The sequence below is a fragment of the Ursus arctos genome, unplaced genomic scaffold (genome assembly GCF_023065955.2).
Source record: "Ursus arctos isolate Adak ecotype North America unplaced genomic scaffold, UrsArc2.0 scaffold_18, whole genome shotgun sequence".
Lineage (NCBI taxonomy): Eukaryota > Metazoa > Chordata > Mammalia > Carnivora > Ursidae > Ursus > Ursus arctos.
Window position 1 is genome coordinate 58,562,159 of NW_026622852.1, and position 14,757 is coordinate 58,576,915.

Sequence of the window (14,757 nt, forward strand, 5' to 3'; positions counted from 1 at the left end):
ACAGTTACCATCAGTGGAACACGAGGAGGCCTTCCTACTTATTCTGATTACCTTCTACATCTCATTTCAGAGTTTTAAATTTTTCATTAGATTCATTCCTACACACTTTATGGCTTCTGTTCCTACCGTGAATGGCATCTTTTGAAAGATTGTCCTTCCTAATGGATCATTACTAGTGAAAGGAAATAGCATTGCCTTCATAGATTCGATACGTCCACACATACCCGATACATCTGTTGAGTCTACTGACCTTTTTCCTAGATACGTTACTGCATCACGAAAACATCCGTGACTCACTAAAACTGGAGCTGACAAACACCAGGTCCCTTTTGAGGGATGAATGAGAACTCTCTTTGCATGCACACCCATGCATAGACGCACACACGTGCACGCCCACGCACACACCACCAAGCTCTCTCCTCTCCTGCAGAGTCTGTGGGTCCTGCTTGGCAGCAGGGCACAGGCCCCGTCCGCTGCGCATGCCGGGAACTCAGGTCTGGCTGGGGAGCTATGGCGCGTGGTGGTAAAGGAAAACGCTCTGCCTGGCATTTCTTCCTTCCAGCCCCGGGGCCTCACGTCCTTTCTCTTCCGGAGCGGCAAGGGGTGGGCCTACCAAGTGTGAAAGGCAGGAGCAGACCTGGTCCCCGGCTCTGGCTGGTGGACGTCTCTGGGGGACAGGATAGGCTCTCTCCTCCTGGCCGTGGTGCCCAGAGGCAGCCTGGGCCCAGGGCAAGCCCAGGAGGCAAACCTGAGCTCCTGCCCTAGCTCTAGGTGCATCTGCGGCCTCAGGGACACCCCTGTCCTCAGAGCCTCAGTTTCCCTGTTTACTGCGAGGCATCTGCACCAGCTGTCCTTTCAGACCCTTGTTTGCTGAAGCCTGAGCCTCCACCCTGCCCAGCAGCTGGCTCTGCGTCCTGACCCCAGGGTGGCTGGGCCTCCTCCAGCAGAGCCCTGCACCACGTGGGGCTCTGCTTCCATTACTTGAGCCTCGTGGGGTGGATGCGAGTCCCCAGCTGGGGTGAGGAGTCCGAGCGCAGTCACAGTTCCCCAGATCAGGAGGAACTGGGTGCAGAGAAAGATGTCCTTGCACACCGGCACTTTGTCTCCAAGCTTGAGCAACACGGGCCACAAGATAGCTTCGGACCAGGAACGCGAAACGGGACAGCTCCTGGAACACAGAGCCACCGCGTGACCCAGCGATTCCACTCCGAGGCATCCGTGTCCCCGGGAGACCTGGGAAGGCGTCCACACGGAACTCGGACGCCTGCGTTCACGGTGACACTATTCACAACAGCCAGAGGCGGAAACAGCTCAAATGTGCGTGTTCACGAATGAATAAACCAAGGCGGCCTACCCGTACAACAGGCTGGGATCCGAGCATAAGAAGGCACCAGTGCTGACGCCCTACCGTGCGGGTGCACCTGACAACGTGCCGAACCAGAAAGCGTCACCGAGCATGTGCTGTGCGATCCCACTGGTGTGAAGCGTCCAGAGCACGTAAGGCCACAGACACAGGAGCAGATTCACGGGTGTCACCGGCTTGGGGGGGGGGGGCGGACAGCGAGGGGATGGCCACGGGCATGAGGTTTCTTCTGAGGTGATGACAATGATCTAAGCCTGAGTGTGGGACGGTCTGAAGACGCCAGCAAGCGTGGCACTCTGCGCGGGGTGGGGATTCAGGGCGCGTGCGTCAGATCGCGGTAAGGCCGGGCAGCGCTGGGAAAAAGGGGATGGGGACCCTGCTGCCTGGGGCCTTAGACATGGGAGCTGAGCCTGAAGACCTGGAAGGGAGGGTTCCTCTGCCACCGCGGGGTGGAACAGAGCCCCAACTTTCTGTGCAGCCCTGCCAACCCGGCTTCCCGTTGCTCATTTCTGGCTCTGTCAGCCTCTCCCTGGCCTGGACGGGACCCCCAGGCTGGCTGCAGTCCAGGCTTACCGATATCCAAGGTGCTCAGCAGCCCGAGGTGGAGTCGGTGGTCTGAACATGCTGTGGGGCAGGCAGTGGAGGGGAGAGAGCTGGGAGTAGGTCAGGTCGGCTGGGCAGAGGCAGGAACACTGCCTGGGCAGGAGGCAGCCCCCGGCCTGAGCCCCTTTAATTTCCCCAAGATAATGACGCCGGTGCAGAGTGTCTGCCAGGCACCTGAAGACAGATGACCGGTGTTTGCAGGGTAATAGTTTGTGTCAGAGTAAATTGGAATTTATATCTCAGGAGGGAGATAATCCCTGTTAGAACTCTCCAGCATCCCCGGGGCTGGAGGAGTTTGCACAGTGCTGCTCACTGAAACCACCAACAAAGACAGCCCTCCCCGGAGGAGCCCTGACGCCTGCGTCCCATTTTAATATCTTAATTGAGGCTGCAAGCCCCAGAATGCTTCAGAGAAAACAAATCCCACAGGGCACTCCCCCCGATTTGCACAGGATAGAGGTCATTTTCGCCTTCTGGAAACTAGAGGAAAACAAGCAGGAAGCAGGAGGATTTGTTCTGTTTTGTTTTGTTTTCTGTGGTGCTTGTTGAGTTTTGTGTGTATTTTTAAAGCTTATGAACAGACAGGAAAAGTCCAGAAGTGCCCTCTCACCAAAGTTAAACGACTTCGTAAAACCCCAATCCTTCCCCTGCTGTTTGTTCCCAGGGACCAGTACACAATCTGATTTGCTCTTGATTTGACATGCTGACAAGTGGCTGCCGGCCTGCTGGCACGGTGGCGAATCTGGCCTGGGACTGTCATATATATAACATGGAACGGGCAGCAGAGGGACCAAAGCCATGTTGAACACACGTATTACGGGCCCTGCAGCTCTGATTCTGGAGCGGTTGTGCACACATATTTGCTCTGCGTGAACAAATGGGCTGAGGCTGCCCACGACAGGTGCTCACCGCGGTGGATTGCATTTCTAAGCTTGCAGGAGGACAGGACTCACCTTGCCGAAGGGTGCTGTGGTGGGGGTGGAATGTATAGCGTGGATCTGGGATATGCGTCGCCATGGGAAAGTGCTGGGAATTATTTACTGCACATTGGTTCCTTCTCTGTGGCCTCTGTGGCCTCCTGTGCATCCCATGCAGTCCTTGGTGGAGTGGGGCTCAGGACGCGAGGTTTTAGCGGAATCACAGCCCTTCCAACCATCCTCTCAGCATCCCAAATCCTGGTCATCCCAGTGACAAGGGGCGTGCAGACACGTGCAGGCCCCACCACTCAGGCCAGCAGCCCTGTGAGTGGGTGTGACAGGACCCTCCCCATCCAGCCTTCAGATGAGACCACAGCCCGGCTGACCCCTCCCTGCAGGGCCCACTGGCCTGGCACCAGGGGCGGCCAGCTAAGCCGTGCTGGGGTTCCCGGCCGCAGAAACTGCGAGGCAGTCCTGGTGCTTTGCTCAAGCCTCTGTTTTTGGAGGAAATAGATGCTTAATGCACTTGATCTTGGAGCCAAGGGCTCTCAAAGGGGAGTGTGGCTCTGCTGCCCCAGGAAGGACATCACCCAACACGGTGAAAGAACTCTGGCCCTCTTGTGTGTCCCTGCCTGGGCTCTTTCTCACTTCCTGCAGAGGACAGCTCTCTAGAAGGCGAGAGACCCTGGCCACGGTCACCAACAAGTCACCAGCATCTCACTCTGTGACCAGGGAGGCAAGGGAGAATATGACCTAGCAACCCACTGAAAACTCCCAGGGAAGCCTCTGATTGGCTGGCCACTAGCCAATCATCATGAGGGAGGGAAATGGGGGCGGAGCTGATGGGCTGACACCAGCGACATTGACAGGTCCCACTTGCCCCTCCTGCCTGGGACTGTCCCCATGTCAGTGGAAAATCCACGTCCCAGAAAACCCTTTGGACCTGGGCAAACCACATGAATCCATCTAGAAATTTCCAAACCCCATGAGGGAGTTGGGTGAGCCAGCTGTAATGTTTCTCAAGCCCTCCATCTGGGCGATTTCCCCACAAAGTATTTTAAGAGAAGACATTGCAAAAGGGATGGGAAACGAGAACAGAGACAAGGTCAGAGTGCGGTCTGTGGGGTTCCTTCAGCAGAAGGCAAATCCCTGAGTTGCCTGTGGTTCAACTGAAAACCGTGGCTGGGAGCTCTGCACCCACCCAGCGTGGCGGGTTCCTCTTTCAGGCGTTTAGTAAGCTGTGAGTCACACACTCGTCAGTCTCAGCTGCAACCGTCTCTCCACTCCCGCGAGTCCTCCTAAGACAGGTCAGTGAAAGGGTCATAATAGCTCCTGGTCCTCATGGGCTCTGTCCTGGGTCCTGGGACGGTCCAGACATCGGGATATTCTAAGCTCCCTTCCCTTCAGGACGAAGACCCCAGCAGCCCCCCAGGGGCCCCATGAACTGCACAGACAGCCGGGAGAGGGCTTTGGCAGCCCAGGGCTCTGCGGAGTGCCAATGGCAGGAGCGGCCCCGGGGCCTCTGGTCACCTGGGCGTGCTTCCGACCCCGATGCCGGCGGGCTGTGGAGTGGGTGGCACAGAGCTGGTAGCGCCGTCCGCGTGCACGTTTCAGCCGTCTTTGACGGGAAGCACATCCAGGACAGCACGACCGTAGTAGGTGACGCGTGCTGAGCGTTGACTGGCTGGACACCAACACCCTACCATCTTTATTCACCATCCCAACCCGGCGGGGAGGGAATCTCCGACCTGCTGTTAACGTTCGAAGAGCCTGAGGCCAGCCGGAGGAGCGCGGGACCTGGGCTCTGCAAGGAAGAAGCTTCCTGCCTTTTCCGGGGTGCGGCCACTGACCCCGGACGTCCCCCTCACCAGCATCCTGAAGTCTCATGGGGTGCTCCCCCTGTGAGGCTCAGACTTCAAATCAGTTTTGTTTCCTCTGATCAAATCTCTCTGGTTTAGCTCAGCTGCAAGGGTACTGAAGATCGCTTGATGGAAATGATCGATACTCTTGTAAAGTCTACGAGCTTCACCCTTCGGGGAGGGGTCCCCCATCCTCAACTGCTTGAATCAAGGCACCTCCCCGGCTCCAGGCGTATACCGCTGCCCTTGTGCTCCCCTCCCCACCTCCACTCCCCAACTCAGGCCCACAGGCTGCAGGAGGGCACTGTGCAAGGTGCATTTGGGGATTCTGGAATGTTGTCTGGCCCCGCCTTCCAATGTGACCTGGTTTAGTTCTGGGGGTGCGGGTGGGCGTGGTCCCCTCCCTGCTGTCTGTGGGCGGGCTGCGTGGGCGGGAACGTGGGCTGTACTCTGTCGCCCTGCACTTGACAAGGATGGATGTGGTCTGAGCAGGAGCCAGACTGCGACAAGCCGGAGTGGCGGGCCCGGTCAGCTCAGCATCGCGCTGCCCTGCTCCGTGGCTGCAAAGCCAAACCTCGAGCGTCTCCACCTGTCAAATGTCTGCACGGGCCCAGAGAGGTCCGCAGTGGCTTTTCACCACTGCTCAGGGGCAGGAAGGGCAGGGCCTCTTCTTGCTCACGGAGGGCAGGGTTGAGGGCTCAGCTTTGCCACAAGACAAAAGAGGAGGAGGAAAGGTGTTGCTATGGAGACCCACCAGCACCGGACGCTCTCTGTTGAGAGTCACTGCTCACCTTTCAAACAAGTCCTATTATTACCTCCACTTTCCAGGGGACAAAACCAATGCCCTGTTGCAAGAGGCTATCTGCCATCACTGCCAGAAATGGGGTCACTCTGAAGCTCTGGGACCCACAGTTGGAACCGGTTATTCCACTTGCTTCTCTGGGCATCTCTCTCGCGGTGTCCTATCTGAACTTTGAGCCTCTTTGAATGTCCCCTTTCTTATAAACCAGAGGTCAGGACATCTGGTTTGGAGACGGAAAGGGGTCCCTGCACGTGTTAACAGGTGGTAAAGGACACCCACTGTCCCAGGTAAACGGGGGGGGGGGGGGCGCACGGTCCCTTCTTATCTACGGAACATGGAGAGCACTCCCTCACTTGTGAGTGACATTCAGAATTTAAGGACTTTGACCCACATTTACCTATGACAAGGCCTCAGAAAGGAAAAAGCGGGCACCCAGTGCTACCGCACCAGGAGCGGTCCACGGGGCAAGTCTCTGCCCCCACGACTTCCCCATGACCAGGGTCTTATCCCCAGAAACTAGCTGGAGGGAGTCGGCTAGAACTCACTGCAGGGAACAAATCTGGGAGCGTCCGCGCTCACCCCTGACCCCTTCGGGAAGGCTCCCTGCAGGGCCAAGGACACATCCAGCCAGCCTGGGGGCAAACAGGATCAATCCTATTTTTAGAGCCACAGACGAAGAGCCATTTCTGTCTCTCCCCGGCCCGGCCCGCCCGCAGAACCTGCGAGGCCCATCTCCCTCCAAGGCTGCTTTTGTTCCTTCTCGTGTGAAAATGCTTCCCGAGCTTTGCTGCGGCTGCAAAGAGGAGCTTTGATTCTCCACGGAGAACCTGCCCACGGGCTCGGCAGAGGAGCAGGGGGACGTCGCCCGCCGACCATAGCTAATTAAGTCCCCGCACAGTCATGGAACATGCGTTTTATGATGATTAATCCCTGCGACGGTGAGGATATTTTTCATTTTCACAGCTCCTGGGCTGCTCATTAATCATTCAGCCCCCGCGGATGGCAGGCCTGGCTCTGTTCCCAAGAGCAGGGAAACTGAGTCAGGTGTGCCTGCCCCCACGCCTGTCCCCTCGGTACCGAGCGGAGACGGCCCCCGTCGGGCATGCTCTGGCGGTGGCTTGTCCATGCCATACTCGCTTGCCTCTCCAGCTTCGCCAGGCACAAATGCAGGAATCGATAAAAAAGTCATTTTAAATAAGAAGAAAGCCACCTGGCTCTGCTGGGTACAGGGCTGCCACCGAGGGCTCCTTCCGTTTGCTTTTGTTTGCGATTTTCTCTGGTACCTACATTTTCAGCTCACAGGCTCCCTCGGAAAGCTGACTGTCTCACCATTTTCTCGGCGAGCGGCTGAGAGAAAGTGCTTTTCGCTCTCCAGTGCTTGGTGCTTCCCTTTCCAATTGGGACAGACTGCTATAAATACAGCACATCCTGTTTTGCATTCAAATTGTTGTGAAAGTTTGAGGCCGTAAATAATATTCTCTCGGTGCTCAAGACAGAATTATTATTATTTTCCCACCGTTCTTGGAACGGGTGATAAATTAAACCTCTCTTTCGTTCCCCCACCCACAGCTGACACGGCGCGTGGAGCTGACAACGCGGCACCTGCCACGGAGGGGGACCAGAGGGTGTCACGTGTCGTGTGGGTGGGGGCCTGTTCAGGGGCGGGGCAGCGCCTCTCTGAACCTGGCTTCCCTTCCAGGTTTTCTCCAGGCGATCTTCCAGTAATCAAGGTGGATCCTCAGAGCCCAGAGGTCGTGTGTTCCCATGCTGGTCATTTTACGTGGGGAGAAACCAAGGCAGAGAGGAGCTTTTTGGAATAAGGCTCTCTTCTCCTTAGACACTGCTGTCCACCAGTCTGCCTGGAGTCAGGCCCGTACCCTGCGCCCACCCCCTGGAGGCTTCACACAGATCCTGGAAAGTGGTGTTTCCCCTGGGGCGCTGGGGGGCAGGAGCTGCAGCTGTCCCAGGGTCCCTCCTGGTGCAAGCAGAGACCACGGGGGGCTTGGATGGAAAGTGCCCGCCGGGGCAGATCCCTGGCCTGGCTCACGCCTCCTGCATGACCCCTGGAGACTCCTGGGAGTCTCGGTGTCTGGGCCTGTAAGTGAGGGTGGGGACAGCCAGGCCGCAGCGGCGCCAGGCGGGCTCAGTGGGGTGCCCAGCGTGTGAGGCACCGGCCGGGGCAGCAGCTCTGCCTGATGGCCACCTCCTCCCGTGGCAGCAAACCCGGTGCCCGCTGGGCATCCCCGGCCAGGCTGAGGGTTATCTGCTGAAAGCAGCAAAGACGTGGAGGGAGCCCCACATGAAGCCTGTGGGTTCTCCTCCTGTAATGGTCCCAGAGCCTCCCCGTGGGGCCATCAGGACGCTGACCAGGCATGACCTGCTCCAGGCCTCCCGAGGGGCAGGGCTGGCCGGGAAGCTTCTGCCTCCGCCTCCATCACCCCCAAGGGCCTGGCTGTCCTGTCCTGCCCCCTGGCCTGGTCTTGCCCAGGTGGGCTGTGGCCAGGTGGGTGGAGGGCCCGTCCTGCCCTCCTCTCCCTGGGGGTGCCCAGAGGGAATGAGTCCCCTACTCGGATCCTAAGTGGGCCTGGGTGCTCTGGTGATCCTTCCACACGGGGACGCAGAGCTTGGCTGGTGAAGCACTTTGGCTTCCGGAGGCCTGGGCAGGAGCTGGGAGAGAGGACTTCGTCTAACAGAAGAGATAAGTAGAGTATGTGAAGCTGTTTGTCTCTTGGAACTGCCCCCCCACCCCGCGAGCGCGCTCAGTGGGGCTTCCCGGCGCTGGCCCGTGGGGGTCTCTCCCAGCCGCCCCGACTGTGGTCTGTCCTGGACCAACCTCTCTCTTTCCTTGGCTTCTCCTGCTCGTGGGCTGTCGGCCACCGGGGGGGAAGAAGGAGCAGAGCCGTGAGCACCGCCCCCCCCCCACGTCACCTGGGACAACAGCTGGATTAAGGCCACCCTGTCTGGTTTCAGAAATGTGCTCCCAGGGCTCCTGGCTGAGCCGCCATGTGGAACGGATGGAGGCATGGGCCTCAGAGGGGTGCTGAACCCTTCTGCCCATTTTGGAGCAATGGCAGGTCTTGTGCGCCAGTGGGGACGCAAGAGAGACTCTAACACGTACGTGTCATCTCACTCAGGCTGTGACTCTGTGGGCTGTGACCCCTTTTAGAAAAGAAGAAACTGAGGCCCAGAGGCATAAGAGGGATCAGATGGGCAGAGGCCTCCACCTCGCCCCAAGGCTGAGCTCACCCCACTTCTGTACAGTTCCTTCCTTTGGACACTGGGTGCCTCTGTGCCCAGGCCTGAAACCTGTCCCTGGCCGGCACTGACCTCCCAGGCTCCCCTTGAGGGATGCAGAGCCCCCCGGGGTGGGAGCGAGCACATCCCCAGTGTCCCCAAGGCAGGAGGCACTTAAACTCCCTGCAAACCTCGGGCTGATTTGAGTAGTCGGGGACCAGTGAGCCCTCATCTGTCCCACCTTTAGTCACCAGATGGCCTTACCGTGCCCTTGCACTTGTAAGATCTGACCCTGGACCTCAAAGAACACAGAGACCCTCTTGCACAAATGGGGAAAGCGAGGCACGGAATGAGGAGGGTTGATTCAGGCCACCTGGCTGGATGCAGGTGGGCTGGAGTCCTGAGCTCCTGGTTTCTGCCAGGAGTTTCCGGATCCATTACCTGGGCAGGAAAGCTACCGCAGGGGGGAGGGCGCAGGGCCCAGGGTGGGGAGCCCCTCCCTCCACCTCTGTCCCTGCGGGCCCCCCTTCCGGCCTCCGGATGTGCTGACCCAAGCCCTGGCCTGTCCCTAATTTACAAGACACGCTAACGAGGCTCCTGCACGGACCTGAAGTGCGGGTCTGAAGCCTGGGGTCACAGGTGACTCAAGTGGACATGGGTATGTGAATGGCTTCGCGGCAGGCCTGGCAGGGGCGTGGGGGGCTGCGGCAGGTGCACAGCTCTGTCAATGGTTCCAACAAGTGCAGGCTCACCGCCCCGTTCCTCTCCCTGTTCAGAGCCCCCACTTCCCAAACGGGCCTTTACAGGTGGCGTGACCTCCAGGCCCCAGTGTAGACCTTCTCCCCCACCCCCGGCCAGAAGGACCCTGTGGTTGTCCCAAATGCCACCCCTCGGGGACCATGAAGGGCGACCGGTTTCCTGGGGACACGCGCCGTGGCTTTGCGGCCATGGCTGGGCGGGCAGGAGCGGGGTGCCTTGCGGTGTCTGGCTTCGGCCACGCTGAGGGGCCCGCAGCAGGTCAGGCAGGGACAGCACAGTGTCGCACACCCAGAGCCCCTGGGATCGCCCTTGCGGTCTGCAGCAGCACGGATGTCCCCAGCGGGTCTGGACTCCCCTGAAGACAGCCCTTTGTCCTGACGCTCAGCCTCCTTTGGAATGTTAAAACATCCTTGCCGAACGAGAGGACAATTTGGAAATTCTGCCTTAGGCCCCTTTCCGGCCCCGAGTTTAAGTCAGCTCTGCAGCGTGGAGGCCCTGGGTGCTGCTGGGGGTCGGAGATGGAAGTAGATTTGGTCCCCAGCCTGGACTACCAGACCCCTCGGAGAGCTGGTCCCGGGGACGGCGACCCGGCTACACCCAGCCCCCGGCGGCTGGAGAAGGAGGCGCCAGGCCTCCCAGGCCCCCGGGGGGAGATGGTGCAAAGGCACGCCTACGCTCAGCCCCGTGCACGCACATGCACGCAGGCTCTCTTACACACTCACGTGTGCTTGCAGACACACACGCTCTCCCGCCTGCGTCCCCGTGCACCTTGTCCTTCTGGGCCCCGTCATGCTTGCAGGAACCTCCCCGCTAGTCCAGGCGCAGCCAGGGTGCGACCCACGGTCCCTTCATACAAGGCAACGCCACTTGCCCGAGAATGACCCTCGGTGCTCCCCGAGCCTGACCAGCCCTGCCTCGCCTCCTGCTAAGGGGCACTGGGGACAGACAGGCGGTGCTGCCCATGGTGATAACAGCCCCGTGTGTGTGGCTTTCAAATACTCGGCCACACCCAGCCGCACCCTCGCCTTCCACGGCCCCATGGGGAGGAGGCAGCCGGGGTCCCGGACCCACCTGACGATGAACAGCTGTGGCCTCGGGAAGGAAGAAGGTAATAAAGTGCTCTGAGCACCGGTCAGCCGCCTGCGCGCATCCCAGTCCCGGGGCAGATGTCTTTCACTTCAGGTGCCAGAGCACCATCCAAGAGCCCAGGGTCTGTGCACAGGGCAGGACCGGCAGAACAGAAGGCTTCGGCTCCCTTGGAATGTGCTAGAAGACTCTTCCCGCCTCATGGCACCCAGGGGCATCCTTGGGTCCAAGCTGCCCAGTGCAGCCCCCATGATCACCTGCAGCTGACCCTACTTTCTTGGGGAGCTCTGGGCCCAGCCAGGCTGTGTGGGGCTGACACCGGGTCCGATGGGCCCCTGCCCGTGAGCGTCAGTGCAGAGCTGGGAAGACAGCTCATCCCCCGCCCCAGCAGGTGCAGCACTGGGGCCTTCCGCCTCACCACCTCAGGCTGTCCTGCTGCCTGACGCCTTCCACTGTCGCTCGGCCAGCAGGGTGGACACGGTGGCTTCACAGAAGAGGACAGAGGCGTCCGTGAAGGTCATGGACAGCAAGCCACGGAGCCACACTCGGGCTCAGGCCAGTCGCCCAGGTGCCCCACCACACCTGCCCTGAACTCCTCCCCCAAGAAGGCAGCTGCGGGAGTCCCGTCGCATCCCAGTGCTCCCACAGGGACGTCGGCACCTCCACCAGCTGCTTCGGGTGTCCCCAGCCCTGGCCGTGGTGGGGCAGTGCTGGCAGATGAGGCCTCTAAGCCCAGATCCATGGAGCCCACGAGGCCCATCGCTGACAGCAGACAGGCACCGTGGGGTGCCTCCGATGTCCAGGTTCCCGCCCACCCTCTGGGCTGCTTGATTGACACACCCGGCCGGCCCAGCCACAGCGTCTTGGAAATGCTGGCAGGTGCTCTTAACCAAGGGTCCCTTGGAGGGTAAGGTGGCACCGAGAAATGTGTTTCCATGGCAACCAGCCACGGGACCTGGCGCTGCCTTCTTGTTCTTGACCGGAACTGGCCTCTTCCTATGAGTGTGCGAGGACAGAGCTACGGTGTGGGCCAGAGACGAGCACGGGGCCGAGAAGGGCAACCTCAGGAAGCATCGGACTGCTGTGAGTGCCTTTCCTCACTCGTTGCGAAGTGGATTCTGATCTTACAAGCAATGCACAATCATTACAGGAACTTCGGATAAATGCAGAAATCAAAGAAGAAAATTGAGAACTACCCTAATCCTAACCCTAACCCTTAGCCCCACCCCAACCCTACCCCTACCCCTACTCCAGGGTCGCACCCCTGCACTGCCCTTGCCGTTCCTTCTCAGCCGGACTCCAGTGCAGACCGTGGCTCCCACTGCTGCCTGGCTGTGGCCGGCGAGCATCTGCCAGACCCCTGTGGAGCTCGGGGCCACGCACCTGCCGGCCCCCTGCACTGCACCGCTGCAGGTGTCCCTCACCACCGTCTGCCGGAGCTTGCCCTCGACCCCCTTGTGCAGGAGGGACGGAAGAGTCTGGCAGGCTGACGGGCTGGGTTCACACCCCGTGGCCCCCGCTCCCATCTCACCCTGGGGCAGAGGCGCTGGGAGTCGTCACATGAGCATTAGGCAGCGTGCATGGGGGAAACGTCCTCCCTGTGCCCAGCAGGGCTGCCCAGCAGACGCACGGGACTGAGGCGGTTTCCGGCTTTGGCTGCGGTGCCCGGGGCACCCCAACACCACGTACGTGCAGTCAAGCTGCACAAAGCTGCTGGGGCCTTGCCCCGAGTCGGAATAGTGCTTTCAGAGCGTCCTCTGCTCACAAAGGACAGGAAGCAAGTGGTATGACAGGAGCACAGGGCACCTCCGGGTCCGCTTGCCGCCCACCCATCACAGCCACGTGGCGGTGCTGCATCCTGCTGAGAACCAGGGAACAGTGTCTCCACCTGCCTCTTGGAGGCCCTGGACCAAATTGTATGGGAAGACAGCAGAAGCAACAACAAAACGTTCCTGCTCCAGATGGGCCTGGAAGAGGCCTTGCAGGGGAGGAACGCCGCCCTCCCCAGAGACTTGACCGTGGAGAGGCTGCAGCCGGGCGAGCGTGTGCTGGTGAGGCTGGCCTGCGGCGGGCAGCAGGCACGAGGCCAGGTCTGCCCCCCACCCCCGCCCCATCTGGGGTCTCTGGTCACGGAGCTGACGCCCAGCCTCCTGAGACTGTTTCCCTGTGAGCCCAGAATGACGGGTACCCTCCTCGCTCTTCCTGCTCGCTTTACAGGACTCGGGGCCCAGAGGCCGCCGGGGACAGAGGTGATGGGAAATCATCATCCTGTCCCTGTTCGGTTAGCTCTCAGGGAGGGCGGATGTGCTCGCTTCTCTAACGCATCAGTGTCCAAAGCTCGGCAAAGCCCTTCTCGTGGCTGGACACGTGGCTGCCGTTCTTTAATTCTCTACAACCTCCCCAAACTCTGGGTGGATGCTGGGGTCACAGAGACGTACCCCACAGATGCACGGGAGATGCCATCAGCAGACCCCAGGTGGGCACTGTGTCGTGGGGGGTGAAACGGGGCGTCTCTCGTTTTAGACTCTAGCTTATGACCTTGCAGTTAGAGATTAAAATCTCCAGCTGAGCCCCCCGTGCAGCCTTGGGGGGACGTGGCATGGTCGACACCCTTGTCTTGTTCCTTGTTTTAGGGGAAGCGTGTCCTCTCCGCATGAAGCATGACGTCAGCTGGGGCACTGCAGTGATTTTTAAGTGGTGCCCTGGTCTGTCAGCTGACCTCTTAGAGACCAGAAGCCTCTCGAATCCTCTGCTCTTCCTCTGCTTCTTCACACTAACCCGCCACCCTCCTCTGTCCTTCCTTCTTCAAGTTTTGAACAAAACCCACCGGCTGCTTCTTGCCCTGCTTCAATCCTTCCCCTAAGCTGGGCTTCAGGACCAAGCCTGAGGGCCTAGTGCCCGTGACTGGGGTGCTCCTGGGGGAGTGGGGGGGCACGACACAGATGCCGCAACGGGCACTAGGACGCCCTCGCCCCTTGTCTTGGAGCTGCCGCAAGCCCTTCAGGAGCGTGCGGTCTCGTCCATGCTCTGATGTGCCGCTGGCCCGGGGGCTGGCATGCGGTCTGCACCCCAGGGAAGGCTGGAGACACTGGAGCCTTGAGGGCTATCTCTGGAAGCGGCGGTGTCAGAGGGAGGTGGGGATTAAACATGGCTCATGGCACACCATCACACGTTCTCGCCTGTCAGCCTGGCTTTTTAGCAAACCTCTGGATCCATACGGTCCCATTACTGACGGGGGTGTCCTAGGGAGCATAATAATGGAGGTATGTTTGCTGGTCAATTATGAATGAAAATGGATTCTGGCCGCAGTGCTAAGTGGAGCCTTCCTGGTGCCGCTGGCCCGCCTGGCAGGTGGGGCTGACCAACAGGTGTGGCACCTGCAGGATGAATGCCCTCCCCCTGGGGGGACCCTGGAGACGGACCATGTGCTCTCTCCACGGGGAAAGCCCATGGCGCCTGGAGAAGACCGTGCTCCAGCATGCCCTCTGCGTCACTGCCGACGCAGGACCAGACGTCCTCCCCGTTCTGGGTCCCACCTTCGTCACCTGTCAGCGTGGCTGCAGCAACACTTACTTCCTGTGACCTTTCCTCCCCTTGAAATTTCAAAGAACCAACAGGAATGACAAAGCCCTCCTGGTTTCCCTCGAATGGGAATTGGGTTGAAACTGTTAAATGGGGCTGCAAGAAGCCTTTCCATCTTTGTGTGCGTGCACGCGTGTGTGTGTGCGTGCATGTGCAAGTGTGTGCACGCACACACGTGTGCCCTGGGCACCAAGCTCACGGTGTTGCTTTGATGAGATGGGCTGCCCTGGGACGCCCTCTCCTCTGCAATCAAGGGGCTCAGTCTGTGTGTTCTGAAGGGCAGAACCAATCTCTGACTTTCATGGGGCGTCCTTGTGTGATTCTTTCAGTGGGAAGCCTGGCTGGCCCCAGACGTGGTCACCATTCTCCTGGTGACTGCCGTATGCACAGAGACCTTCTCTTTTATCCTCCGGGACTGGGAGAACGGGGCTTCATATACAGGGATGAGGTTTGTGCAAGCCTTTAATCAGAGAAACAGAGCCACTAGGAGATGTATTTAAAGGCTTTATTATAAGAATTTGTCCTTATGCAGTTGTGGGAGCTGGCTACTCA